This window comes from Serinus canaria, chromosome 4 (genome assembly GCF_022539315.1).
Source record: "Serinus canaria isolate serCan28SL12 chromosome 4, serCan2020, whole genome shotgun sequence".
NCBI classification, from domain to species: Eukaryota; Metazoa; Chordata; class Aves; order Passeriformes; family Fringillidae; genus Serinus; species Serinus canaria.
In genome coordinates this window covers 37,744,275-37,762,401 of record NC_066317.1, presented here as the reverse complement: position 1 = coordinate 37,762,401, position 18,127 = coordinate 37,744,275, and positions in this window count along the sequence as shown.

Sequence of the window (18,127 nt, the reverse complement as noted above, 5' to 3'; positions counted from 1 at the left end):
TAGTTATGAACATGACAGTATTTTTCAGTCTTGGTATGAAAAGTGTATTAAATAATTCCTATTCAGAACAATATCCTGATTCAGGTCAATGGTTTGAAATAAACTTTGATCAATCATTAATAAACTGCACTTCATATATATTTTATCTAATGTAATGCTTTTGGCTGTGTTCTGTATTCATTGTGAGTAGATTGCTCATTAAGGAAAAATTATTCTGTTCTCAAATTCTCCAGTCACTGCCATTCACAAGTGATTAAATTAAACTAGTTTTAAAATTAAGAAACAATATCAGTAACTTAAGGAGAGGTAATAGGCAAAAGACTGTTAAAACCCAGATGATTCAAATTAAGATGTACATGAATGTATAATAAAATTGATAAGGCACATATGCACATGCATTTTTATATTTACACATAAAAATTTTATCTATTTACATTTACATGTGTGTTTGTCAGGGCAAAGTAAAGATATTCTTTAAATACATAAACAAATGAATAAAGGGTGTATATATTTTCAATATTAAAAAAATATGGACTAATACCTAAAATAAGACTTTCTTTCCGTGTTGTGGGAAATATCTATATCTGTCTTTATGGTTTGTTCCATATATCCAATATCCAGTAATAACTGTGTTTCTTTGTTGACTGCATTGGCTTTTCTTGTCATTGTTTAGGTTTTATAAGTAAAACCAAAGGGGTTTTGATATATTGCAAAGCATTAACAGTATCTGGCAGTACTTGGGTGGATTGTTTCTCACACAGAATAATAGCACTTGGGTTAACTTCCAGTAAAAATATAACACTTCATAATGTCTCTGTTTCATCTGACATTAAGGTGCATGCTGGCGTGTAAGCATGTGTGCGGTCCACCCCAAAACAAAGCTCTGTAATTTGCATTAAGTATCTGAAAAGTTCATTTTGCTAAGGTGCTTGCACCTTTCCCATTGTTTTCAGTTATATAATGATTACACCTTTGCTTTAAATTTAACAGGAAAAATTGGAGTTCAGAAGGATTTAGTTGCTAGATAGGCCCTAGTGTTTAATAGGATTCTTTTCTGAGTTTATAGAAGTTGTAGTAGCTTCATTTCACCACTTATAAATAAATTATTCTGCTGTTTCACCTTCCCTCCCACCCCTTACCTTGTGCAAGACTGAAATTTATCTCTTTTCATCCAGGAAGAGAAAATCATGTCAAATTCTCTCCTGGTAAAACAAAATTCTATTTTTTGTGGGTGAGGTTTGTAGTTCATTATTTTGGAGATAAACCTTTTGAAAATTCTTTCTGTGGGTAGACCACATTCACCTGAGAGAGAGAATGAGCATTTCTAGTGTATCAGGTAGTTCTGAAACTGCCAGTGGGTTTAAAGTAACATGAAGGAAGGATTTGGTCCATTGAGTCAAATCAGTTTCTGATTACTTTTCTTCTTGTGGAGACTACCCTGTTGTGTGGAAATATGTCCCTGCAATGCCATTCTGATAACTGACACACTGAAGTACCTCTGGCTAGTTAAAGGGCAGATAGCTGAAGGACCAATAACTTTATGCTCTTTCTCTTCCTCCATCTACCATCCTAATAATTGCCATTAGGCATCAAGATTCTGTATATGGAAGTGCCTTTATTATTGAAGCAACAATAGCTGCTTTCAGCTAGTCTAACATCTGAAACTGGGGTTCACAGTTGCCTGACTTTACTGTGATTGTTATCTAGATTGTTGTGCTTTTTGAAATTATTTCCTCTGCTTCATTCTCCCCGTTTTGACACTTTTATTCTGAATGTACAGTGAGGCTGCATGACATTCTGCCATTTCCTGTTGCTGTATAGAAAACATAAACATAGCAATGGCTTTCAGCTTTCCCCATTATCCTCAAAATCCTACAACAGAATTTACTGTTTGGTGTTTTTTTGCCATGTCCTTTATGTGCTATTTTTGAACTTATCTATAATCACCATCTACACTTTGTGGCAAAATGTATCCAGAGAGATTCTATGTGTTTGAAAGACAAAAGTTACCATTCTGTAGAATCAATATTTCCTTTGGCAGAAAATAATAGATTATACATGATTTATATCATATTGGATGGATTGGAATTTTCAGGACAGCCTTTTAACAAAATACAACATACATTGATAGCTAAGGTACTGGAGAGCATAATCTCTTTTTTTCTTTTTTTTTTCCTTTTTTTTTTTTTTTTTTTTTTTTTTTTTTTTTTTTAAATAAGGAGAATGCTGGCTTTGAAACTTTTCAAGGTCAAAACCTTTTCAAGTGACCTATGAGGAAAAAATCATTAGGAGAGATTTCAGGCTCTTGGAAAAAATTTCTCTTATTCTAGAAAAAAAATTTAATTTGGAGTAAGAAGCAGAAGATGGGCCCTTTTACAGTGCAATTACTTAATCAGTACTTCTGGAGATTAACCTGAAATACTGCATGACTGAATGAAGCTCATTTTTCCATACAAAAATGAATCTCCATTATTTTAAACTTTAAAATAAAGTAAATCACTTTAGCTACAGTGCAGTACTCTGCAGTGTCTAATTTCAGTCAGTAGGAATACTAATATAATAAAAAAATATTCTGACTTAGATATGAAAAAACATGTAATTGTCAAAGGATATACTTTCAAATTCATGCTTTTAGTCACATTATTTAGTTGTTGGGGATATTTTTGGAATTTGTTTAGCATACTCAGATATTAAGATGTTTGTTGTCCCTACTGCCATTTCACTTAACAGCTCAAATGATTTCCAGTTCAGTTTAAATAAAGAAAAACATTTTTCAGTGGAAGACATTTTCTACAGCTTTTTATTTATTTCACTGCAAAAAGAACTTGGAGTTGAAAGCTGATATTTTTTAAATTGTACACCTCAGTGAGCTTTTGATGCTTTTGTAAGGTACCAAAAGTTATACTCTATGTATTAAAACTGTACAGTTTTTTGGTAAATTCACATTTAACTATGAAAAATTACTAATCTTGTCTACAGTAAATGCCCGCCAAGAGACCTGGTCTTAAAAAGTAATGGTAGACACACTTTGATGACTGATCTGCAAAGTTTGTGCACATTTAGAGATGCATTGGGTGTTCGAGAGTCACTGGAATTAATAGAAGCCCTGAGGTTTTAACTGCCATGGCAGAGGAATCTTGAGGCCCCCTATTATTTTATTTCCCAGTTTCCCAGAAATTTGTGGGAAAACATAGGAAAATCCTGTGAGAAAAATACAAGGGTATTCATTTTGTTGTTCATTGATCAGTTTTCAATTAGTTTGATAAATGAATTCTATATTATGTTTTCCTTTTTTTATTATTCTACACACTGTTGAGTCTATTTATTAAAATACAGAATAGCTACACCTTTTCGATGTTTTGGTAAACATTTTTTTCATAGTTCATACATTATTGTGCTTGTGTATTTTAGTAATAGAAAAAATAATCAGTTTTTTAGTTTGACTTACTGCTTGATTTATAGTAATAGTTAAATTTAAATGATACTTTGTATTTAAGATCTATATTGATAGAAAGATGAGTGTGAAGTGAGGAAGTGGGATGTTAAGGTGTATATTATTTTCTTCCTCACTTATAATATCAGACAATTTTCAGCTTTGTGATCAAATATTTTGTCTCAATTTATATTAGGTACTACATTTTTTCTTACAAACCACATGACAAGCAGTGCTAGTACATGTAGTGACATGTGTGAAAAAATAAATCATGCCTTAAAAGACATTGATAAAGGTATTTTCCCTAAAGCAATTGTATACTAGGCATTGTTGATATAATGTAAAATTTACAGAGCTCGTTGCTAAGTTTTCCACTTTCTCTTTTCCTCCTTGCTTCTTCCCTCTTTTCCCTTCCTGTCCTTTCTGCTTGATATGACACTGCCTTTCTTTTTGTGAATCCCCTCAGGCTAGTGCTAATTCTGGAAGGAATTAAAAGCTTGAAATCAGACAGAGAATTGATTTGCTTACAGTTTAACCTGTGTTGAAAGTTGGTGACACATGCAACAGAGCTGGTGAGGTTTTTCTCCTTTATTTCCTGTGAATAGAAACAGAATTTGTTTTTATGAACACAGACAATTCCCTAAGATCCCGAGTTCAATGAGGTCACAGATGGAAAGTTTTTAAGCACTTACTAAAATTTTATGGCAGCTCCTAGACTGGCTAGCTTCAGTCATGGAATGGCTGGAAAAGTTGGTATTAACAACTCAACAATTCAACACCCAAGCACCCCTCACTACTGGATAAGGATTTCTGACTCTGACAAACATTAGCAGAGCTTTTCTAATAAGACCTTTCAGTCCAACAGGCCCACCACTGCTTGTTTAATTGTGGTTTTGGATAATGAAACTCATTCTATAATGGGATTAATCACATTATTACCATCTTATTTAAATAGAATAGAACATTCCAGTGAGTAATTTGTTATAAGTGAATACTAATTAAAAATATTTCAAAGGATAATAAATATTTATGTATTACTTGATTTTTCCAGAAATGACACATAATATGTGGTGCAACTGCTGCCTATAGTATCAGCCTGAGTGACCTGCTCCTTCTCTATGGAAATTAGAAGAATATCCCTTTATATGAAATTCAAAACTTGTCCTACATTTGTGTGCAAATATTCAAGACACAAGTTAGTGGATTTGCACACTTAGCATTCCCTGAAAGTATTTTGGCCACAGAATTAGAAAATAATTCACATTCAGTGAATATAAAGACCTTCATACACCCACACTAAAGAGTAGTACATCTTAAGTAATGGGAACAGCTTTTCCTGGGGAAAACCTTCGTGGTATAGGAGACTTTTTTATTACATTTTCTTGAATTAATGTGCCTTATGATGGTAATTCACATACTATAACAGCTGCTTTTCAGATATAAAGTAGTATTATGACTGCAAGCAGTTGCTTAAAGTTTTCTTTGCTTTTTTATTTTTCATAGAAATCATAAAAAAATACAAGGAGTAGGGACATCAAGTGACTATTCAGTCAAGGCTGCTCTCATTCTCTGCCAAATCAAGGTCAGTCATACCAAGGTAATTCCAGGCAGATGTCTGTCTTACCCATGTTTATTTTGGTTTTTAAAAAGTAGTGGTTTCTCTTATACAGGTAATGTACTCTAGTGCTTTCTTGAAAGAACAAGAACTAAATGAGAGTAAAAGTTTAAATCATAGTACTCTAAAAAATGCTTGCATGTCCATGTATCCTTCACCTGAGTAAAATTTCTGATTCCATGTTCTCCTTAAAAAAGATTGTTAAAAAATCCTGATATAACATGATTTCAGGAGGCAAAGCTGCTACATTTGAATGAGAGGTAGTTATCTTTCACTGGATAACACAGTGCTTTTCTTTTACATAGATGGAGTAGACTTTTGGAAAAATTCCCCAAGATTTCACTGAATCTATGGTTTAACTCTGAGGACCTGAGGCAAACTTCATACTTAAATTCTTCATTTTTATTGGTCTGGGTGGGATTTAGATTCCTGCTGAAGGATAGGTTCCATGCAAATACATGGTGCATTTCCCCCTTCTATACCTCACCTACTGAACATTTCAAAATATTCAAGTGGTTCATCTGGGCTCACAAGAGAATTGTTCTGGAATCTGTGCAACTTAACTGAGCTGGGACTGGGGCTACTGTTACCATTGCAGATGGAGAGAGGAAAGCACTGAACTCAAGTCCACAAATGTTCCCTTCCTGTAGAGGTCAGGCTCTCCCCGCTATGGAGAGAGATTCCCCTGCTCACACAGTCTGGCTGGGAATGTGGCAATACAGATCAGGAGCAACTGGAAATGAGTTGGAGCTCTCTTTGCAAGAATATAAGCTGTAACCTAAAAAACATTCCCAAAGTGCCAGCTTTGTAACAGGTGTTTATAATGTCTTTCCAAACATATGGGTGTTTTTAAGGATTTCTCCTGAAGGACCTATCTGTATGAATTACTCCCATTGCACAAGACATTTCCTAAAGATTCTTGAGTTACTGGATTCATCTCCATCTCTTTCCTTAAGGGATCATTTTCTGGATGAAAATTACATCTGTCAAAAGACAAAACAGAAGAATCAAATCCATTCTAATGGACTTTTTTGTACCACGTACTTTTTTTACTTTTTTTGTTTTTAAATAGGATGGTATCTTTTGCCACTGCTGACTTTTCTTCTGGAAATTGTAACATATCTCCTCATAAACTGAAATTTCATATTATCAGTTTCTACACTCAACTCTTATGAACAGCAAAAAGCCATATCTCTATTATCCCAATAGAGTGAGAGTGCTGCAATTGCTACTCAGAAGAACACAAGGCTCAGTGTTTGAAAGGGACGTAAAAACTCCTGTATTCCTTTGCAAGGATTGTGCTCAGTACACATGAATTGTCCAAAGCAACAAGTAAGAATGAATCATCACTTTCTTACCATGAAGCACAAGAGACCAGGAAATGGAAGCATTTTTATCACTTCCAAATACAGACATAGTTTTTACAAAGGTGTTATTACACCCTAAAATACTTAAATGTGAACTTAAATGTGAAGCTTTTATTCTGTGTTTAGCCATCATTTCTTTTTGATGGAATTTTTTTTATTAGTAAATACAAAGTTACACTGCTAAAAATAGTCAAAGCAGCCTGGATGGGGAGGTTTTTTAAGCTTATTACTACAAAGAGAAATTCCTCTGAAAGCAAAATCTCTAAGTAGTTTCTGTAGGCTTTATTGCATGAATAAAAGGTAAATTTTGTGTACACTGCACTTCCAGAGAATAATTTTTATAAATTAAATAATATTAGTTTTTATTTGAATGAAATTTTACATTCATCAAGTCTGGGAAAATGACAGAAATGGATAAAAAGCAACTATGTCCATTTTTAATATTTAAGAAATGTACATGTTTAATATTTGATGATGAAATTTGATATACTTTATGCCTACCTTAATTACCTATCTTATGTATAGTTTAAGGGCAGGTTGGGTGGGGATTTCAGTGACCTGATATGGTGGAAGTTGTCCCTGTCCATGACAGGACATTTGGAACAGGGTGATATTTACGGCACCTTCCAACTCAAGGCATTCTATGATTCTATGATATTTTTCTAAAGTAAAAGGCATAATCAAGTGCTCCTGCAAATATTAGTGGACTGTCATGGGCTTACGTTATAGAAATACCTCATCAGGAAATACCTCATCAGGAAATACAATGTTAAGTCCACAACAAAAAATGTAGAACTTCACAAGATATTACTTTTAATATGCAGTCACTGTGTGTCATGCAGATTTTGAATCACTCACAATTCTTCTGCTGTAATTTACAGAGTTACTGAATCAAATGTATTTGCTCTAGCACACTAATTATGAAGATGATGCCATGCATACATGGGTAAATCTGTTTTGTACTGGTTGCCTGTAGATACATTTTTACACTTTATAGCTTTGTTCTTTGAAAATTAGACTTTTTAGAATAAAAGTTCAAAACTTTTTCGAGGACAGCAGTGGTCAAAGCAGTACAATAAACATAATCTGTAAGCAGTATTATAGGTGTCTTAGTAGTGTTAGGGCACATAACTGCATTCTGCCCAATTCCCCTGGAGAGCTTGAAAACATCAAGCTTTTGGCTTTGGTTTGTTAGAAACTTTATCCATTCCCTCAGTTTGGACTGTGGCTGAGGGTGGGCAGCTGAGATTTGGGCACTAGAGTACATGGACTTATGTGTGGCCATCTGCCTTCTCTGTTCCAATAATATAGTCGTTGTTTTCTCATGTGAGGACAGACACAGGTAACACTCACACTCTGCTAATGCAAGTAATTCTGCAAACACAAATGCATGTGCAGGGAACTGATGCAAAAAGGTTCCAAGATATAGATTTTCTCCATAGAACTGCTATTCCAAGAATTTCTCCACTTTGGGAGAGGAATTATTTTATGCACATTTTCATGACCACAGGGGAACACTGTTTTTATACACGACAACTTACAGCTATGATGAAGATGGCTTGTGTTCCTAGAAAAAAAGAAATTGTATCCTTGTATTGAGTTGCCTGTGACCTTGTGGTTGCCAGGTACATAAAGAATCAATCAACATATGAAATTAGTGTGGGTTTCTGTAGGGAAATTAGATATTTGCATAATAAATAAAGAACATGAACCCCACATAAATTCTGCATGAATGTCTAGTTTACCTTTTTTTTCCAAATTCCAATTATTTTCTGAGTCAGACTCAAAATTTTAGTGGCTTGAATGCTTGGAGTTCTGGCAGCAGAGCTTGATATTTGCTAGTCTCATGTGGCCTAACATTCAGTCCATGAGGCAGAGGAGTTCTGAAGCTGAGCCAGGAAGATTACTGTGCAAATTAATCAGACTTGTTCAACAGCATTTTTTCTAATGTGGAACACTAAGAAGCTTTTTTCCATTAATCTCACCCTTTTAATTTTGGAACCATTTTGCCTTTTCTTTTGCCTGTTTTTATAGAGTAGTAACATTTAACTCTATTTCTCTTTCCTGTGTGAATCAAGTCACGGGACCATATTTTCTCCTTACAACTCACCTACCAGCTGTGAAACTACCCAAGTCTTGAGTCTTGATGGAGTCAGTGCCCAGTAACTCATTGCACAATGGTGCTTTCTCGACCACACTGTTAACGGAGCCAGAGACAGGTAGGAGGGGTTTTAAGAGCTGTAGGGTCAGTTGATGCTTAGTCTTTTGAGCAGAAACAGGACTGTCAGTTGGAGGTGATAGCCTTGATGGCTCTATGAAGGCTTCACTCAGAGTTCTCAAGAGCTTTAGCTAGTTATTCTGTGCTTAGTACCAGCTGCTGCTGCTTTCATCCATTGTCTTTAGTTCCCCTCCACACAGAAAATATTCTTCAGTTTTATTCTTCAACTTCATCATTTATTCTCCTCCATCCTCCCCTTAACTTCTCGTTTTCTTCCTTAAATGGACTCATGAAAAAAAAAACCAAAAACACGTAAGTATTTTAATATTGGTATTATTGTGATGATTTACCCATATGCTGGAGTCACATTATGACCTCTGTTTATATGTCAACCCTATATATGTGGTTTAGATTTTAAAATTTTCAAGTGCAACAGGGTGAGTCTTTCCGTTTTTATTTCTACTACATCACTATATATGCATCAAGTATATTTGGTGTGGTATATCAAATTCTAATTTAGGGATTGGGATATTATGTGCTGATCTTTGCTTATTAAACCTTGCAAAGCTGGCAAGACTTCCAGCTTAAGTGGGCTCATTACACCATAATAAAAGGATATATTATGAGGCCAAAGATTAACTGAAGTAGAGATATGGGCATAATTTTTGTGGCAAAATCTTTGATATCAGGAGCATGTAATCACAATATATTTATCAGCCAGAAAGAAAAAGCATGTTTCACAATAAGAAACACTACCAGTTGTTATTAGAATACTTGGAAAGGAATTGTTGGTATAGATAGAATTTTAATATGCTTTCTCAAACTTGCTTTTGGTGAAACCTTCAGCTGAATTTAAAATGGTTTTTTTGAGCTAGAATAGTAGTAGAAGACATCTTTCTTTTTGTCTGAATTTCTTCAGATTTGAAATTAACATGGTAAACCCGCAAACCTGATGCATCTTTAGCCACAATTCCTATACCTATTGCTTTAGATGCCTAAGACAGATGGTTCTATTGTCCTGACTAATATGATGGACATTATTTCTTAAACATTTCTAACACTTCTTAGAAAATGGGTGAAATATGTTTCATTAAAATATTTTATGAGTCATATATAAACATGTAACCTGAATAATCCTATATGGATGAAATCTGTCAAGATTTTGATCAAATGTAGGAGAAAAAACAAAAAACATACATTTGACTTCAGATAGATGTATTCCTTCTTACACCTTACTCCAACAGTAAAGTCATGAACATTTCTTCTGTCTTCAGATTAAATCTCTTATCTGTGATTGATTTATTTAATTCATTGATATTCTCCCACAATGAGATAAACAGAGTGAGATACATGGTGTTGATCAGAAACAGAAGAGTATACCACTGCAGTAATTTGGGAGCAAATCCTTTTTTCCCTGAATCCAGTGCCATCATTGTTACTAAGTCAACAAATTAAATTTCTTTCTTTTAAGTTGACTGTTGTCTTCTATATAAAATCTGAAAAAATTGTATTCATTCTTGTAATTATTGACAATGAAATAATCTCAGTCTTTTGAGATCTGTTTAATAAATTCAAACTGGTTTTAAAATTGCTTGTGAAAAAAAAATAGGTAGGGAAAGAATTTAATAGTGCTAAGGCTAGGAAAAAAAATGTTTTTGAATACTTTCTCTCTAGAAACAGACACTGTGAAACTACCCTACCAGACACAGTGCACAAATATGTTGAGGTGTAACAAGAGTCTGCAAAACCTCCACACTGAGAATCTTCCACTTCTTTCAGAAAAACAATGTATGCTTCGGGTGTTCCCCTAGTCATATTTTACCTTCTATTGGCAAGATCTTTTTATGTTTTGGGGTTATATAAAATGCTTTGGGAAACTGCCTGCGTAATTGAACTGAAAACTGATCAACACTCAGTCAAAACTCAGGTGGGCACTGCTTATATCATACATTCCCTGGGCACTGCTTTTTTCTCTGCTTTCATTTTTATTTTTATTCCCACAGGCCAGCTGGGGATGAGGAGCAGGCTGGAAGAGTGTGTGTAGCAGAACTGATGGCTCAACAGGAAACTTTCCATTGCTTCAGAAGTTAAAGGCAGGTCTCAAGAATGGGGGGGTCTGAATACAAAATGCAAAGAGCATGTAAACTCTTACTAATCCCTTGAAATATTCTGCCTAGTGTCCCACTCTGGGCAAGTAATTGCACATTATTAGAGGGGACTGATTTACTTATTTCTATCAGGAGATAGAGTGGGATCAACATAGTAAAGTATAATTTATTGAAGGTTAAACTATCTATCAATTATTTATGTGGAGGTTTTTTTCCTCCACAGTCCTTCTGTGACACAGAGCAGTGTGAGCCTTATTTTCATGTCAGAACAACTGAGAAAGAGAGAGAGAGATGCATGCTTAGGGATATGTAAAGAGTTTGTGAATAGCAGTTCCAGATTTTCAAATTCAATTCAGTATTTTAATCATTAAACTATCTTCCTCTCTTCCCCACTGATACATTTCTGAAATGTATTTTATCAGTCAATGATCACTTGCTGATTTAACAATAGAGAGCAGATCGGGTGAAAACCACAGGTATTTAATTTCACATCAGTGTGGCATTGCAGGAAGGAATCTGCTTCTGAAAGACAAATCTTACTTATAACTACTAGTAATTTAGCAGATGGCTGACATCACTTTTGCTTGCTTTTTCAAATAATTATGTAGCTAGGTAATCACTGTAGAAATCAAAGAATGAAGTAAACTGAAAGAAGATCTGAGGGATCCACATGTACTTACTGCAATGAATCATCATTACGTGCTCTTTATAAAACCCCATCTGCTGTTAGGTTGTTACTGCCAGCAAATTTTATTACAAATGCTACTTTTATAAAACACCTAATCTACTACCTTCAGTATTAATTCCAAGAGATATGGTATAGTAGTGCATATTATGGAATTCAGAATATATTTATCAGGGCAGTTATACTCCATCTGAATTCACCTTAACATAGCAGGCAGAAAATAATGTGAGTATCTATCTCCTGGTTCACAGGACTGAACCAAGAATAAAAGTGACACATTGCAGGCATATCATTACTAGGTAAATAAAATAATAATAATAATTAAAAAAAACCACAAAAAATCCCAAAACAAGCCAACAGAAAAAAACCAAAACTCTTTAATAGTCCAGGAAATATCTACTCAGTTATGTTTGTGAGCAATTGGAGTATAATAAAGCCTTATGACCTTAAACAGAGAGACCTTAATGGGAAAATACCTTAAATACTACTGAATAATTTTGTTACACATATCACCTTTCCAGTAAAAAACTACTCAGTTAAATAGTTTCTGTGAGGTCCATCCCATTTAGTTAGAATTTTTTATTTGGTATGAAAAGGCATCTTATGCACAGCTAAAGCCCAGGTAATCATGATGTAGAGGCATTATTATCTCACTGAATTCCTCTGGCCAGGACAGGAGGATTTAAGTATAAACAGTATTTTTATCTCAACCAAATTTCAGAATTGTTCTGACTATTGGGAATTTTTATTTAGCATTCACTGTTAAGACAGTACTGCTGACAATCAGCCTTTTTAGAGTCTTGCTAAATGCCTATCCCTTATCTTCTTATCCATTCCTAAAATTTTTCCCTTGGCAAAATTCTGTTTCCAGTTCAGTTTCCTAAACTTTACAGTGTAGCTACATGCATTCTGTTAGGGCATAGCTCTCTTTTTGGATGAATAAATCAATTTTATATTTTATTTTCTAGACACCTCAATGGGGGTTTTGAGGCTGTATGATTGTTGATGTCAGAAGGGAAGATACTTGTCTTGGAATCCATCAACTGCACCAAGTGTGATGCTGTAGGAAGCTAAAAGAATGGTTAAATCTATATATGTTTAACAGAAGTTTCAGATAGTAGAACATCAATAACAGTCTTCTGTATTAGGTTTGGATTTGGGAGTAACGTGTGCTCAACTTCTGCCATTATTGTGCATTTATGGTCGGCCTGTTTGGATAGGGCTTGCAAATAAAACCAACCTTGATAATATGTGGAGGAGAAATGACAGTGCCCCCTCGGTCCCCAACGTTTAGAGCTACCAGAAAATAGCTGATTCTCACTTGCCTGCATTGACAATGTTCCATTAAAAAACTTCTTCAACAGGAACTGGTTGGCATTAACACTCTGTAACAAGCCAACTGTCCTGGGAGGAATTCTATTGCACTTCCCTGAAATACAGTGAATGTCTTCCCTCCTAGGTGATACACTTAGCTCGCCACTAATGTGCTAAGCATCCTGCTTATATTAAACATTATGCTTATGCTATTTCTGCCCTCTCTATTAAAACCTAGAGCTTTGTAGGCACTAGGGAGTTTTCTACCTATATGATTTTCCATATCTGTTGGATAAATTAGAGATCCAAATGCAAAATTTAGAGCTCATAAACATTAGATGGATTTGTGAGTGACAGTCCCTGGAGGGCTTTAAGTCCATAAACTAATGAGACATAAATATAGTGGAGTAAGGAAGGGTATTTTTATCTGTGATATACAAACTAGTTCCAAACTTGTTCAGGTCATTACAGGAAAACTATATCCATTTTCCTAACATCAGCATTACAAAGTTTTGCAAGATAATTAACATCTTTAAGAACTAATGCATCATGAATTGGAATTGTAAGGGGATAGTGATTTGGCATCCTCTTTTAAAACTTTGTAGTCATAAAATGAGTAAAATAGGCATAGATTTCCACTAATTGTCGCATAAAAACTTACAGTGGAAAGGGAATCATACTTTCAAGTGTAAGATGAGGAGTTAGCAGTTTGTGACACATCCCTGTTAGAGAAGGGAGAGGCATGTCACAAAAGCAATAATGATTTTGCTCCATGTCATGCCACAAGGTAGCAGTGTTGTGGTACAATCTTGATAATTTTCCGATGCAAGTCACTGAGAATGGGATCTGTTTCTATCAAAATCAACAGAAGTTTTGCTGTTGACTTCTAAGGACTCTTTCAAGTATAACCAGTGAAACCTCCTTTAAATGCTTTGTTTGCAAGGAGTCAATTAATATCACAGCCCCTACTATGTATTATTTTATTGAGTCATTATTAGACAAATGCTGAAACAGTTAATGGAAAAAACTTCTAATCAATGCAAAAAAGTATAATTTGATATTGTTTTTCTTTGTTCCTCTTTTTTTTCAAATATTTGTTAAAATTAAAATTACCTCCAAGATAGTGGAAATGTGAAAAAAAATTACTAATAAAGTAATTAGATAAGATTTTATTCCATCACTAGGAATATGAGAATACTGTTCAGGCAAGCAATTTTCAATATATGCTTTTTCAATAGCTATTTTTTCTATTTTTGAAGGCATGTGTAATTAGATATTAAGGCTTTTTTATTCTGAAGATCAAATATTGTGAAGATCAAATGTTGTCTGGTGAAAATAAACATTAGTTGTATTTTATATTTTTTTATGGTTTGGGTTGAAAAGGAACCTTGATGATCATCTCATTCCAACCCTCTGGTAAGGACAGGGACACCTTCCACTAGACCAGGCTGCTCAGAGCTCCATCCAGCCTGGCCTTGAGCACCTCCGGGGATGCAGCATCCACAACATTCCTGAGCAACCTGTCCAGCGCCTCACCTCAATCCCATCTTCTCCTAATACTAAATCTAAATCTACTCTCTTTCAGTTTGACCCTGCTCTCCCTTGTCCTGTCACCACCTGCTCTTGCAGATAGCCTTGCCCCATCTTTCCTGTGAGATCTCTTCAAGTCCTGGAAGGCCACAATTAGGTCATCCCAAAGCCTTCTCTTTTCTGGGCTGAACAATCACAGTTCTTTCAGCCTTTCCTCACAGGAGAACTGCTTCATCCTTTTGATCAATTCAGTAGCCCTCCTCTGGAGCTGTTCTAACACAATTTCAGCTATTGTGTTGACATAAATAGTTGTTTTTAACTAAGCAGCAAAGTGTTTTTCTCTCCAGATGGAGCCTTTTTTCCTGGGTCTTTGGATGTTGATGGCAATTCATTTTCATTGGAGGTGAAGAGACTCACTGTTTCAGATTCTTTCATGCTCATGACTAATATAATGTGAAGAGAAATGTTCAGGATTATTAGTTTACACAGGGACATATGGATGAAAAAAACATGTTAGGGGTTTATGACAGAAATAAGGAGTTTTATGGTGAAAATGCTAAGGGCCTGCCAATTGCTATCATTCTATCAATATACAGACAACAAAGCTTTATGGTGTGTGTGGCCTACAGATTTTTATTGGCATCACATAAATAGTGTAAATTACACAAAAGAGGCAAAGTGATGAAGGATTAGAGGAGATCTGGTCAGATGGTCCAGCCTGTCTTCTGCATGGAAATTCTCCCCACATATGGGATACTAAAGGTGAATGAAGAAGCATTTATTGATTACTTTCAAGGTTGCTTCTTAGCATACCCATATAAGAATATATTTTCCATTGCTTGTTTTTCTGCAGTATCTGACACATTTGGTCTGAAAAACTCAGATGGTGACAATGAAAGTCCTTAAAGGTGAAATTATGTGGAAAATCATGCATACAGATCATCCTCATTTGCCAAAATGACAAATCTTTTGCTTCCAGAGACCATAGGGAAATGTTGGTTTGACTAGATATGAAATAGAAAGGAAATTGAGAACTGTTTTGCTGTGGCACTTTACAACATCCGTTATCCACACGTTTTGGATCACATATGGTGTCTTTCTCCACCCTAATGAAAACAAGCTCCTGTCTGAATCTCAGTGCATCAAAGGAGAGTCATAGTACTCTGATATGCTAAATTCAATTAGGATTATCTCTGTACCAAACATATGCAAGAAATAAGCAACAAAAGGACAAAAGGGTAAAGGATATTCCCTCTGCTCACTACTGAGACCATCTTGGTGCTGAGGTTGGGACTAAAATGAGATGGAAAATTGCAGATGTGTTTATAAGACTTTCTCTGCCTGGTGAAAGGAGGGCATTGAGGAGTGAAAGCTAAGGGTATAGCTGAATAAAAAAAGAAAAACAATTTGGGCAAAATTTCATGGGCAGGACAGAAAGAGAGAGTGAAGGCAGCACGTGGAGCAGAACAAAAAGGGGAGGTGTAGTGGGTTGACACTGGCTGGACACCAGGTGCCCACGAAAGTTGATCTATCACTCTTCTTCTCAGCTGTACAGGTGCAAGAAAACAGAAAAAAGCTCATGGATCAAGAAAGAACAGGGAACCTTCACTTACAGATTATCGATCCAGGTAAAAGCTTGACTTGAGGAAATTATTTTAATTTATTACCAAGTGTATCAGAGTAGGATAATGATAAATAGACCCAAACTTTCAAATCCCTTTCCCCCACCCCTCCCATCTTGTCATGAACCACTTAACTCCCAATTTTCTCTGCTTCCTCTACCCACTGGCCTGGAACCAGGGGCACCACAGGGTTTCCACAGGATCACAGCCTCTTTCAGTCATCCATCCACCTGCTCTGGCATGGGATCCTCCATGGGCTGTAGGGGCTCAGCTGTGTACCCATGATCTTCACCTGAGGCTGCAGGGCAATCTCAGCTCCGGTGCCTGGAGCAACTCCTCTCTCTGCTTCTGCACTGACCTGGGTGTCTGCAGAGCTGTTTCCCACACAAATTCTCACTCCTCACTCAGGCTGCTGTTCTGCTGCAATTTTCTTTTTCCCTCTTCTAAAAAGAGAGGCTTTGCCACTGATGCTGATGGGCTCAGCCTTGGCCAACAACAGGTCTGCCTTGGAGCTGCCTGGCATTGGCTGCAATGGACACAGGGGAAGCTTCTAGAGTTCTTGCTGAACCCACCCCTGAAGTCTTTCTGCTGTAAAAACCCTGACATGAAAACCCAATACAGGAATTTTTAATTGACCGAGGCGTTAAAAGAAATTAGAAATTATCAGGAAGGGAAGGGGCAGGGTGATAAAAAATGTCTGCCCTTTGAAATTACTTAAACAGTTATCCTGTAGGGAAAAAATACCCATGAATGTGGTTACACATAGACTGTGTCATGGTCCTGTGTTCCCACTAGGGTCCAGATCACCTAATCATTGTGACAGATAGAACAGACAGTGTGTGGCTGTTCTGCACACGTGCCCTGTCACAGGGCATATGGGGAGTGGGCACAAACATAGGATCAATGGCAAAGATACAGTGCACAACTATTTTTTGTTTATTGAAACTTGACTCTGCAAAGTTTGTGGTTGTTTTTATCACAGTTGTTTTTTTCTGGGTGTAACAACATGTATGTTCAGTTAAAGATAATTGGATCCTCTGTGTTCATCCCTGCGAGATTTCATTAAAGAGAACTTTCAGAGCCACCCTAATAACTTGACTGTGCACACCTGTTCAGGGACAGAGAGATGGCTAAAAGGAAAAAAAAAAACAACAACAAAAAAATCCCAACAGACCTTTATCAGCAAAACCCCTGATTTTTAGTTTATTGTAATTATCCTAATCCCATTTGAAGGGCAGTGCTCTCAGTTTGATTTGTATTTTGCCTAGCTCAGGTAAGGAGCATAGACCAGTTTTTCTCTTTTTTTCTAGACAGAGGTATGTCAATCTTGTAAAGTAGAAGAGGAAAATAAAAAAGTACAACTTTTATTAAATACTAAAGTATGGTTAGCTTCTATTTTTTTCTTAGCCAGTCACACAGTCTCCTTTTCTCTAGAATATGATTTATAAATGGATTCTCTCTCATTTTTATTGTAAAACAAATTTTATGTGCGTATACATATATTTGCAAAGAAATATCTTGCAACTAAACACAGCAGCAATTTTTAAACAGTGAATTATAACACAGTTTTGCACCAGTATAGCCCAATGCATTTTCCTCACTCATGGTAGACAGTTCTTCAGGAAGAGCCTTTGGAGAATGTTGCTTGGTAGGAGTCTTAAAAAAAAATATTTTATCAAATATATTTAAAATGATCATGCAATGGCCCTGTGTTTTTTAATAATGTAGTAATATAGAGCATTTATTGAAGACTCTGTATCAAATCTTGCTTGAAAAGTCATGAAATTTAATGTGAGTTGCTGCTTTTGTTGCTCCTTGGTTTTGTCAAAATTTCAATTATGAAGTCATTCTAGAATTCCTGTGTCTCTGTAAACACTTCCTAATTATGCCTGGGCAACTCGATTTTCTTCAATAGGCTTCCATAAATAAAGTGGATGATCAGTTGTAGCCAGTCAGTAGAGCAGAACTGAGCACAGTGGGACTGGAAAAGGTTGGTTAGCTAAAACTGGCTACCTATTGGTTAGGAGGGTAGATGTTGTTGGCTGAAACATATTATTTTACTGTCTCTGTCACACTGAATATGCAGATCTCATTGCTAGTGGGGTAGGGGGTCTTCAAGAAAACTGAAGAAAGAAAGAAAGTAGTAGTGACTTGATAGATGCAAATCATTCTTCAAAGGGCTGTAAATGAGGTCCCTTGATAGACTAACATGCAAGACTTGTTAAAAGCTTTGGA